General features: G+C 44.4%; 1 protein-coding gene across 1 annotated transcript in view; it reads left to right on the top strand.

The window, feature by feature from the left end:
• Positions 1 to 12,172, top strand: part of nmnat2 (nicotinamide nucleotide adenylyltransferase 2) — a 261,204-nt gene that overhangs the window by 103,418 nt on the left and 145,614 nt on the right. The gene's annotated exons all lie outside the window — the stretch shown is intronic.

Below are 12,172 nucleotides of genomic sequence, written 5' to 3'. Positions count from 1 at the left end.
AAGGTGAGGGTGATAGGCCAGAGTGGGGTGGGGGTGGAGAGGTCAGGAAGGAGATTGCAGGTTAGGAGGGCGGTGCTGAGTTGAGGGAACCAACTGAGACAAGGTGGGGGGAGGGGAAATGAGGAAACTGGAGAAATCTGAATTCATACCTTGTGGTTGGAGGGTTCCCAGGCGGAAGATGAGGCGCTCCTCCTCCAGCCGTCGTGTTGTTATGTTCTGCCGGTGGAGGAGTCCAAGGACCTGCATGTCCTCGGTGGAGTGGGAGGGAGAGTTAAAGTGTTGAGCCACGGGGTGGTTGGGTTGGTTGGTCCGGGCGGCCCAGAGGTGTTCTCTGAAGCGTTCCGCAAGTAAGCGGCCTGTCTCCCCAATATAGAGGAGGCCACATCGGGTGCAGTGGATGCAATAGATGATGTGTGTGGAGGTACAGGTGAACTTGTGGCGGATAAAAGTGTATTCATGGAAAGGCATGCTATATCCTGGGAGAAAAGCCTTCAAAGGGAGCTGTCCTCAGATTGGCCAGAGGTCCACTTTCTTAAAGAGACCATGCTTTTCAGATAGAAAAAGGTCAACTCTTAAATTAACAGGCACAATTTTGGTAAGGGGTCAAAGGAAATCAGGATGGCCTATGTAATGCTATAGCCACTGGCTTTTGACCACGATAAGGCTGAGGGCAATGAGCAAGGATATGGAGACAGGATCCCCAGCAGCAGATGGAGGTGGCTACATCCCATCAACTGAACAGACCATCAGAGAAAGCAAGACAATGCTGCCAACCCAGAGTCTTCTGCAAAACACAAAACAATGTATAAATGTCTGTATAGTGGGCAGCTGGCCAGAGACAACTCTGCCTCTCCTCTGAGACTGCCATTGATCTGTGTGCTGTAATACAAGTCACTCTTTAACCAAGAGGTGAATGTACCAGTGGTGCTGGAAGTTGCACCCACACTAAGTGTTTATGCCAGATGTTCCTTCTGGGACTTGTATGGCAATCTCTCACTGTTGTATCAAAGAGGTCACCAATACTCCTCTCAAACTCTATAAAATGTAGGACATGCGAGGGATGCCAAGGGCTTCATTGCTATGGCAGAGCTCCCAAGTGCATTAGATTGCACAGACAGAACTATTGAGGTATCCTCTCCCCAGCCCATTGTACTCAGCAAATGTATGGACTCTACTCCTTCAATGTCCAGAGAGTCCGTGACCATTGCAGAGACAAGGAATTCTCAAATGGATGCAAAGTAGTGAGTTAATGCCAGTCCCAATGTCCTTAACTCAGCAGATTGTAGGGCTATCGCAAATTTGTTTGAATTGCCTGGATAGATCAGAGGGTGCTGTTTAATACAATGCTGAGAAGGTCTCACACCTCACTGCAAGATGCTGCATGTCATACAATCCTGCCCTGCAGCGGGTGTGGAGGTGGTCAATTCCTAAACCATGAAGAGGAAGATGTGACAGCACCCTCATCAGGTGAGGACATGGGGGAGACTGAGAGTTGCTGGGGAACAGGAACACTCACGAACAGCATTTGATGCTCGATCCATATCAATGTTTCATCAATTGTTAAATTTAAATCTGAGATTGAGATCAGTGGTACAGCTAGAAAGGCAATTATTACTTGGTTCAAATTTTGTCGATTTGTGTATATGCAGTACAACAGTGTTAGCTGTGCCTTCAGTCTTTGGAAGGGCATGTTTCAAGTGATGCTCATTTATGTCCAGAAACATGTGTCAATTTATTTGGAAAATAAAATCTTTTGTTTCTAGCTCATGCTCATTGTATTCTTGTGACAATTTAGACCTTATGGTAGAAAGAAAATTATTGATTTGCTTGTGCTTTGTGGCTCAAAGTTGAATGGAGAGGGTGACTTTATTGAGAAAATTAATGATTTCTTCATCCATTATCCTCTAATCGTGCTGCCCTGTGAGTCCAATTAGCCCAGCTGTCAACAAAACAGAGACAATAATGTTACTGTGTGACTGCGTCTCCAAATAGATGAGCTGGTGAGAATGATAAAGAGAAACCCCTGAAAACTAAAGAATAGTTGCCAAAAAAGAAACTAGTCCTCAGGAATATTTCAAGAAGAATGTATGAAGAAACAAAGTATTTCTGACCCCTGCAGTAGAACATGGCTCTCTAGGCTTCTTCCAGTATTCATTAGTAACTGGCAGCTCAGCAGGCTTTTGAATTCTTATAATGAAAATATTTAGATGACCCTGATCTCTCATTGTTCTTCATCTCACTTCATATTCAGAACGAATGTAGTGAGGGTACTTCACTTTCTGCACATAAAAAAGAACGATAGCATTTTGATTAATGTAATTTTCCTTTCTGTTGCTTAGTTCCTCAGATTTTCCAGTTTTCTCTAGCTTTTGTAAATGAAAAGCTTAGGAGCAGTGACACAGTAATGATGTCGCTGGGTTGGCAATACAGGGGCTCAAAGTAATGCACTGGGGCCATGGGTCTGAAATACACCACCGCAGCTGGTAACATTTGAATTCAATTCATGAATCTGGAAAATAAAGCTCATTGCATTTCCATAAATGTACCTTATCCAGTACAACGTACATTTGACTCGCAGCACGTAGTAATGTGATTGACACTTAACTAGCCTCTGAAGTAACCGAGCAAGCCATTCAGGGGCAATGTTAGTGATGGGCAACAAATGTTAATCGTGCCAGTGACATACACATCATTTGAAAAAAAGAAAGATAAATAGATAAAATAAAACATTTAAATGGAGTTTCTTTACATGGTGGGGGGAGGTGGAGGGGGATGAGTATGTGAAACTTGTAGTGATACGGAGTGATGGAAGAAGATAGCATGATGCCTTTAAGGAGGTGTTTGATGGAGACATAAGGATGTAGGGGATAGAGAAGCGTGAGGACATTAATCATGAGAATCTGAGGAGTTTCAGGAGGATTAAGAATATTAATTGAGCCAACTGGCCTGTTTCTTGGCCATAACTTCTGTGCCATTATCATGTTTCCGTGGTTTTGGCACAAGGTGAAGAACACATCAGAAACCACAGGCCCAAAGTCCTGATCTCGCGTCCTTTTAAACTAATTTACAGATTATTAAAGGTTGTAGTCCAAGAATATCCCAGAGCAGCATTCTTTCAGCAAATGTCAATATTTATCCCACTGCTCAGCAAGTTCCTTCTGTGGAATGAAATCCCAAAATACTAATGCTGGAATCAACAACACACACTAGAAATGGCTTTGTTCTCATCTAAAAACAAGAATCCCCCTTTTGCCAAATCAGTTGTTTTCCTCTGAACACTGCATTTATTTACATTTAAGTGCTGTTGAGATTTCAGTAAAAGCAGCAGAATTGAAAATGTCACACAAACTGTGAGGCTTGGGTTCCTCAGTGGCTTCTGATGCCAATGTTTAACTGGCAGGGAGCTCTTTGACTGTCAACCAAGGAGCAGCTTTAAATACCATTTCAAGTATATATACGCAGGTGTACATATGTTATACATATACATATGCTTTCATATCCAATCCAATGGACAGACTTCAAAGTGACAAGCAAATTATGTCCTTTAGACCACAGCCCTCAATGAATCTCTACTTCTCTGTTTCAAAGTCTAGCTCCAGATACTTTTACATTTGGCCAAAATGTAGGTGGTGTAGCCCAATGAGCATTCCTGAAGAAGGGCTTACGCCCAAACCATCGAATCTCCTGCTCCTTGGATGCTGCCTGACCTGCTGCGCTTTTCCAGCAACACATTTTCAGCTTAGCCAAATGAGTACCCAAATATCCCTCGATCAACACAGAGAGAAGAATGGACCACCATTATTGGTCAACTAGGATTCATAACCAACAACACAAAATTCACAATAAATCTGTAAACATAAGAAAAGAGAAAAAGAGACCATTTAAAGCTTCAGGTGCAGATTCATTTTCAGGATTTTCTTGAGTTCTGATGCAGGATATATCAAATAGGGCAAGGCATAATACCAAATCACCATTTCCAGTTCAAAGCTTTGGCCAATGGATGAGAAGGGAAGTTGCAAAGAGAAAAGCTTGGACCACTATTCACATAACTTTGGCCAAAGAAGAAAGTTGCAAAACAACAAAAAAAAAGGCATTGTCTATGTTTTGCATTAGACTGAGGGCTCTAAAAGGAGTCACAGACATTAATTATAAAAATAAGATGGTGATGGAAATTACATTTTGATTTGACTTCCATATTTTTCAAATAAAACTAATTTATGTTTCAAATATTTTTGCTGATAAGCATAATGAATCATGAGTCCCTTGTCAAAATTTCCCTGTTCTTTCCCTGGCCTCTGTGACAAAGCTTGCTGGTATGAATGAGGTGGGTAGGGAGGTGCACAGCAAACAGGGAGCCATGTATTACTATGGTCAAGCCTCAGGGATCCTGCCTGGCTGTGTCCTGTGTGTAATGTTGTTCCATGTGTAAGGAACTCATATCTGTGGAAAATCCAAAAGAACCGTGGATGTTGGAAATCAGGGGGAAAAAAACAGAATTTGCTGGAAAAGCATAGCAGGTCGGCAATATTTGTGGAATGAAACCAGATTAACATTTCAGGTCCGGTGACCCTTCTTCAGAACTGCTAACAGTGGGTCCTACATCCTGCTTCCTTACAACCCAAGATACCATACTACACCCAGTTCAACTGTGGTGGCAGCCATTTTCCTTCTCATTGTGTACTTTTAATTTCCGGCATGATGCAGGGTAACAGTGAGCATTTCTTGTCCAATGGCTTCCAGTCTCTGCCTTGACATGTCGGTGAGATCCTGAACAACCTGTCCCCTTTTCTGGTTGCCCTTCCCATGAACCCTGTCGACTTTGCATATCCACTTCTCACCTGTCAAAACGGACCATCACATGCCTAGCTTTCTACCCCAGCCCTTGGCATACAGGTGACCATGCCAGAGATGGTTATACATTATCTGTCCCTTGACACCAGAGAGCTCCTAACCTTTTAGCGTGACCCCATTCTCATTAACTCTTTCTCATATCGACCCCCACTTGCAGATACTGTTGCCCCATTCACAGTTGTCAACCCTGTCCCCTGACCTCCCTCATCGCTAATCCTGAAGAACCAGTTCCCGTGTGGTGGTTCCTCTTTTCTTTCACAGCCACCTTTCCCACTAGTTTCTGTGGAGAGACTGAGCGTGGCCTATATCCTTGGGTTACCTAGCTGGACAGCTGCAGAGTCCTGACTAATGGCAGTATATCACATTGACCATTCACTGCAAATCACCCTGACAATTGGCTGCATATCTCCCTGATTGATGGCCGCATATCTCTCTGACTGAATTAGAAGTTTAGAATTAGAATCCCTACAGGCCATTCGGATCAATGACTCCACACCGACCCTCCGAAGAGTAACCCACCCAGACCCATTTCCCCTACCCTATTATCCTATATTTACCCCTGACTAATGCTCTCAACCTACACATCCCAGAACACTATGGGCAATTTAGCTGCGCACATTTGGATTCTGGGAGAAAACCGGAGCACCTGGAGGAAACCCATGCAGACACGAGGGAGAATGTACAAATCCACACAGAGAGTCACCCGAGGTTGGGATTGAACCCAGGTCCCTGGTGCTGTGAGTGCTAACCATTGAGCCACCGTGCCGCCCACTGTGGCTGCATATCTCCCTGAATTATAGCTGCATATTTCTTTGACTGTTGGCTGCATCTCTCCATGATTGATGGCTGCATATCTCCCTGCCTAATGGCTGCATTTCTCGCGGCCTATTGGCTGTATATCTCCTTGATAGATGGATGCATAACTCCCTGAATATTGGCTGCATATCCCCCAAAAAATGGTTGCATGTTTCATTAACAATTAGCTGCATATACCCCTGATAATTGGCTGCATATCTCCCTAACTGATAGCTGCATATCTACCTGATGAATGACTGTATATCCCCCTGACTTTTGGCTGTATATCCCCCGACTAATGGCTGCATATTTCTCTGAGTATTGGCTGCATATCTCTCTGAGTATTGGCTCACATCACCCTGAGTATTGGCTGTATATCTCTCTGAGTATTGGCTGCATTTCCCCTGAGTATTGGCTGTATATCTCTCTGAGTATTGGCTGCATTTCCCCTGAGTATTGGCTGTATATCTCTCTGAGTATTAGCTGCATTTCCCCTGAGTATTGGCTGTATACCTCTCTGAGTATTGGCTGCATTTCCCCTGAGTATTGGCTGTATGTCTCTCTAAGTATTGGCTGCATTTCCCCTGAGTATTGGCTGTATATCTCTCTGAGTAGTGGCTGTACACATACATCTCCCTGAGTATTGTCTGCATATCTCCCTGAATATTAGCTGTATATCTCACTGACTGTTGACTGCACCTATTCCTGAGTGATGGCTGCATATCTCTCTGACTTTTGGCTGCATAGCTCCCTGACTGATGGCTGCATAGCTCCCTGACTATAGACTGCATATTCTCCTGACCCTTGGCTACATATCCCCCTGACTAATACCCATATATCTCCCCAACTAATGGCCGTATATCTCCCTGACAGACGGCTGCATATCCCCCGACAATTGGCTGCATACCCCCCTGACAGTTGGCTGCATATCCCCCTGACTATTGTCTGCATATCCCCCTGAGTATTGACTGTATATCTCTCTGAGTATTGTCTGCTTATCTCCCTGAGTATTAGCTGCATATCTCATTGACTGATGAGTGCACCTATCCCTGAGTCATGGCTGCATATCCCCCCGACAAATGGCAGTATATCTCCCTGACTGATGGCTGCATATCTCCCTGACTAATGGCCATATATCTCCCTAATAATTGGCTGCATATCCCCCTGGCTAATGGCTGCATATCTCCCTGACTGTTGGCTGCATATCTCCCTGACTGTTGGCTGTGTATCTCTCTGACTGTTGGCTGCATATCTCTCTGACTATTGGCTGCATATCTCTCTGACTATTGGCTGCATATCTCCCCGAATGTTGGCTGCATATCTCTCTGACTATTGGCTGCATATCTCCCTGACTGTTGGCTGTGTATCTCTCTGACTGTTGGCTGTGTATCTCTCTGACTGTTGGCTGCATATCTCTCTGACTATTGGCTGCATATCTCTCTGACTATTGGCTGCATATCTCCCCGAATGTTAGCTGCATATCTCTCTGACTATTGGCTGTATATCTCCCTGATTATTGACTGCATATATCCCTGACTGATGGCTGTATATCTCACTGACTATAGGCTGCATATCCTCCTGACTAATGGCTGCATAGCCCCCTGACTGATGGCTACATATCTACTTGACTTTTGGCTACCTATCTCACTGTCTATTGACCGCATTAATGGCTGCATATCTCCATGACTAATGGCCATATATCTCCCTGAGTATTGGCTGCATATCCCTCTGACTGTTTTAGCTCTGCCCTGCAATGTCTGCTATGGAGCCACCAGACTGACTGTGACTGGCCCCCAGGACTGCAGGGGCACTCAGACCTAACTGAGAACCCCACCCCAAGTGGGTGATTGGTTGTTTTAACAAGCTCCTGGGCTGCTGTGGCAGGCTGCCCTCACCATCCTATGCTGGGCCCTTCTGACTAATGTGTGCATATTGGTGAGCACTACACCCCCCATCTGCTGAGCCCTGTCTCCCTGCTTGCTGAGGGAGCTGCAGGTACATGCTTCAGGGTGAGGTTGATGTCACACATTGCTATCCAGACCGAGCACTGCTGCCTAGAAAAACAATTTGCCTGGTATTTGTCTGTACTCACTGACATGGCAAAGTAAGGCTTGGATGCTGCAAGATAGTAGGTCATCACTAAGTGTACACACACTAAAAGAGCAAGTGAACAGTCCTGAGATACAGCCTGGTTCAATCCATGAGCTGGGTACCTGTCCCTGTATATAAACAATCTTTGCAGCAGTGTGTGTGTGTGTGTGTGTGTGTGTGTGTGTGTGTGTGTGTGTGTGTGTGTGTGTGTGTGTGTGTGTGTGTGTCGGACTGTGTGTGGACTCTGCCCTGAGGTACTGTTTGATACTGAATAACATGGAGGCTTCCCGCAGCTACTGGCAGACTGTAGGTGCCAGGTACTCGCTCTGACTTCCACATCAAGATTTCCCGCCATCTAATTTGTTCCACGAATTTGTTAAGAAGCTGAAAATTAATGAGACAACTTCCAGGGTTAGTAGGGCACTTAAAAAGTTTATGGGGAGATGACAATAATATGGCCGAGTGGTATTATCATTAGATATTAATCCATAAACTCAGCTCATGTTCTGAGGACCATGACCCGAAACCCATCACAGCAGATGGTGCAGTTTGATTTCAATAAACAATATCTAGAATTAAGATTCTCCTGATGACAATGAAACCGCTGTCAATTGTTGGAAAAATCTATCTGGTTCACTAATGTGGTCTGGCCTACCTGTGTGACTCCAGATCATTAGCACTGTGGTTGACTCTCAGTTGCCCTCTGAAAAGGCCTAGCAAGCCACTCAGTTGTTCTAATCGCTACAAAGTCTCAAAGAAATGAAACCAGACAGATCACCAGGCATCGACTCAGGCACTGGAAATGACAATGGCAGAAACAGCTCTGCCAACCCTGCAAGGTGCTCCTTACTAACATCAGGTGGCTAGTGCCTGAATTGGGAAAGCTGTCTCACAGACTGATATAGTCATTCTTAAGGAATCATACCTAACAGACAATGTGCCAGATACCACCATCACCATCCTTGGATATGTCCTCTCCCACTGGCAAGACAAACCCAGCAGAGGTGGTGGCACTGTGGTTTACAGTTGGGACGGACTTGCCCTGGATGTCCTCAGCATTGACTCTAGATCCCATGGCTTTAGTTAAACATAGGCATGGAAACATCCTTCTCAATGATGGAAGAGCTGAACAAATCAATGCAAAAGATAAGGCTGAAGCATTTGCAATAATATTGAGCCAGAAATGCCAAGTGGGTGGTTCATCTTAGACTCCTCCAGTGGTCCCCACTATCACAGATGCCAGTCTTCAACCAATTCGATTCATTCCACATGATATCAAGAAACTGTGGGAGGCACTGGATAATGCAAAGCCTATGAGCCCTGACAACATTCCAGCAATAGTATTGAAGCCTTGTGCTCCAGAACATGCCTGTTCCCATATCCAAGCTGTTTTCCAGTATAGCTATAACAATGGCACCAACACAACATTATGGAAAATTGACCAGGTATGTCTTGCACATAAAAAACAGGACAAATTCAATCCATTAACACCCTATATGTTTGTTCACCTTCATCAGTAAAGTGATGGAAGGTGTCACCAACAGTGCGATCAAGCAGTTCCTGCTCAGCAATAACCTGCTCAGTGACGCCCAGTTTAGGTTGTGTCAGGGCCATTCAACTCCTGACCTCATTACAGCCTTGGTTCAAACATGGCCAAAAGAGCTGAGAATGATAGCCCTTGACATCAGGCTGTATTTGACCGTGTTGCATCAAGGAACTCTAGAAAAATTAGATTCAATGGGTATCAGGAGGTGAGCTCTCCACTGGTTGGAGTCATACCTGTCATATAGGAAGATGAAAATGATTGTTGGAGGTCATCTCAGCCCAGGACATCTCTGCAGGAGTTCCTCAAGGTAATATCCTAGGCCCAAACATCTTCTGTTGCTTCATCAATGACCTTCCCTTCATCATAAGGTCAAAAGTGGGAATGTTTACCAATGATTGAACAATGATCAGTACCATTCAAAACTCCTCAGATACTGAAGCAGTCCATGTTCAAATGCAACAAGATCTGGACAATATCCAGGCTTGGGTTGCCAATTGGTAAGCTACATACAAGCCACACAAATGCCAAGCATTGACTATCTCTGATAAGAGATAATCTAGTCATTGCCCTTTGACATTTAATGGTGTTATCGTCACTAAATCCTCCACAGTCAACGTCCTTGGGGTTCCCATTGACCAGAAACTTAACTGGACTGCCACATAAAAACATTGGTTCAAGAGCAGTTTAGAGGCTAGGAATACTGTGGGGAGTAACTCATCTCCTGACTCTCCAAAGCTGACCACCATCTACAAGGCACACGTCGGGAATGTGATGGAATACTCCGCACTTGCCTGGATGAATGCAGATCCAACAACACTCAGGGACCTTGATACCATCCAGGACAAAGCAGCCACATGATTAGTACCACTACAAGCACCCATGCACTGCAGAAATTCACCGAAGAGTGTTAGACAGCACCTTCCACACCCACCACTACCTTCATCTAGAAGGACAGCAGATCATATCTGCAAATTTCCTTACCAGGCCACTCACCAATCTGACTTGAAAAGACATCACTGTTCCTTCACTGTCGCTGGGTCAAAATCGTAGAATTTCCTCCCTAGGACACCGTGGGTCTACCTACAGCACATAGACTGCAGCGGTTCAAGAAGGCAGCTCTCCACCACCATCTCAAGGTCAACTGGAAACAGGCAACAATACTGGCCAGGGTCACCCACATACCACATTCTACGAATTAATTTTTAAAATCTTCTGTCAATATTACGTGAGCATTGTGTCATGAGAAACTTGCCTTTCTGGTCTGCTAAAGTAAAAATGCAGTGAATGGCTTCCTTGAGATAGGTCCTGCTAGACCTCTTATCCTCTTCAGCAACTAACCTCAGCACAGCCATTGTAAAACCCACCAGCAGACCCCTATAAGGTTTCTCATTTTGTGAATATTCTGCATTAAGTGCATGAGACTAAGAATATTATGATCTTGCAATCCACTCATGAGGGTTCAGTGCTGAGAGAACCTCTTTAAACTGGAAGGAAGAATCAGTAATTGCAGAATTTAAGCTAGGTGGAAATGAGCCTTTGGAGCTTAGTGGCTGAATAGTTTGGGTAAATCCACCACATGTTAATGAAGCAAAGAAAGGGAATAGTAAATCTCTAAATTAATTGTATGGAATTATGATAAAAAGTGCATTACCAAGTTTATTGAAAACATTATTGATTTATTGCTTTGTAAAATGGATATAGAAAGAAGCAAATTAAAATAAAGCACTGAAATTTCTTTCTAGTAAAATGGCTGACACGGTGGCTCAGTGGTTAGCACTGCTGCCTCATGGATGAATTGGCCACGCTAAATTGCCCATAGTGTTCAGGGATGTGTAGGTTAGGTGCATTAGTCAGGGGTAAATGTAGAGTAGGGGAATGGGATTACTCTTTGGAGGTTTGGTGTGGACTTGTTGGCCTGTTTCCATACTGTAGGGATTCTATGAAGATGTCAAAGTACCTTTATTTAATAGAAGATGTTCATGAACTGCTTTCTTAAATCAATTTACTAGCATTTATGTTCCCAGTGAAAGTGTTTTATGAATTCTTTGTTGCAGAGGTAGTTCATCAGGCTCCTTGATGTGCAGCAAGATAGTCCTTTGAATATAATATAACTGATAAGCCAGTAAGTCAACAGATAGAAATAAAAATAGGATATGATTTTCCCCTCCTTGGAGGAGGTGAGAATGGTAGCAAAAAGGGCAAAGAATTGAATAGGTTCGCCCCAAAGAGATACCTGCCTCCTTCTTGCCACATTAGCAACTAAATGCCAGGCAAGAAGGTCCATGCACATCCTTCCTGGGTCACCACTAATTAAGGTCTTTAAGCAGTCAATTAATGGCCACCAGGGCCTCAATTCACCATTAGTCCAATTTCATGCCTTGATGGCGGGCAGGAGAAGTCTCTGGTATTTTTGACATGATGAGCTGCCGGCTGGTTGGCAGGTGTGTCTCCCTTTACCCCAAACTGGGGCAGAGATGTGGGGGCAAGGGAATGGCCAGTGAAAGCCACCCACTGTCCCTGCCTCAGAACCACATTAACTATCTCCCGCACCGAACCAACCCCGCAACATCTCCCTGTGACCACCAAGAAAGCCAGTTAGCTCTTGCCATTTCAGCATGTCTCAGCTTTACAGCCTGGGCCTGCAGCAAAAATTGCTAGGCTCAAGAAACTGACCAGCTCCCTCCAGCAGGGCAGGACCTCAGGCTTAAAGCTCCTAATTGGGTATGAAAGGCTTGCAGGTTAGCACAATAAATGCTCCATTGGAGCTTAACCAGTTATGCTTTCTCGATAGTAGAGATAGGGAGTGTAGTAAATGTAAGGCAATCAGCCAGATGGACCTCATAGAATATGAGTTCCCTGATTGAGGCTGTTAATCTGGTCCAATCAGGG

Source organism: Hemiscyllium ocellatum, chromosome 9, assembly GCF_020745735.1.
Source record: "Hemiscyllium ocellatum isolate sHemOce1 chromosome 9, sHemOce1.pat.X.cur, whole genome shotgun sequence".
Taxonomy (NCBI): Eukaryota; Metazoa; Chordata; class Chondrichthyes; order Orectolobiformes; family Hemiscylliidae; genus Hemiscyllium; species Hemiscyllium ocellatum.
Note: the sequence above shows the minus strand (reverse complement) of the source record. Positions and strands in the feature narration are given on the sequence as shown.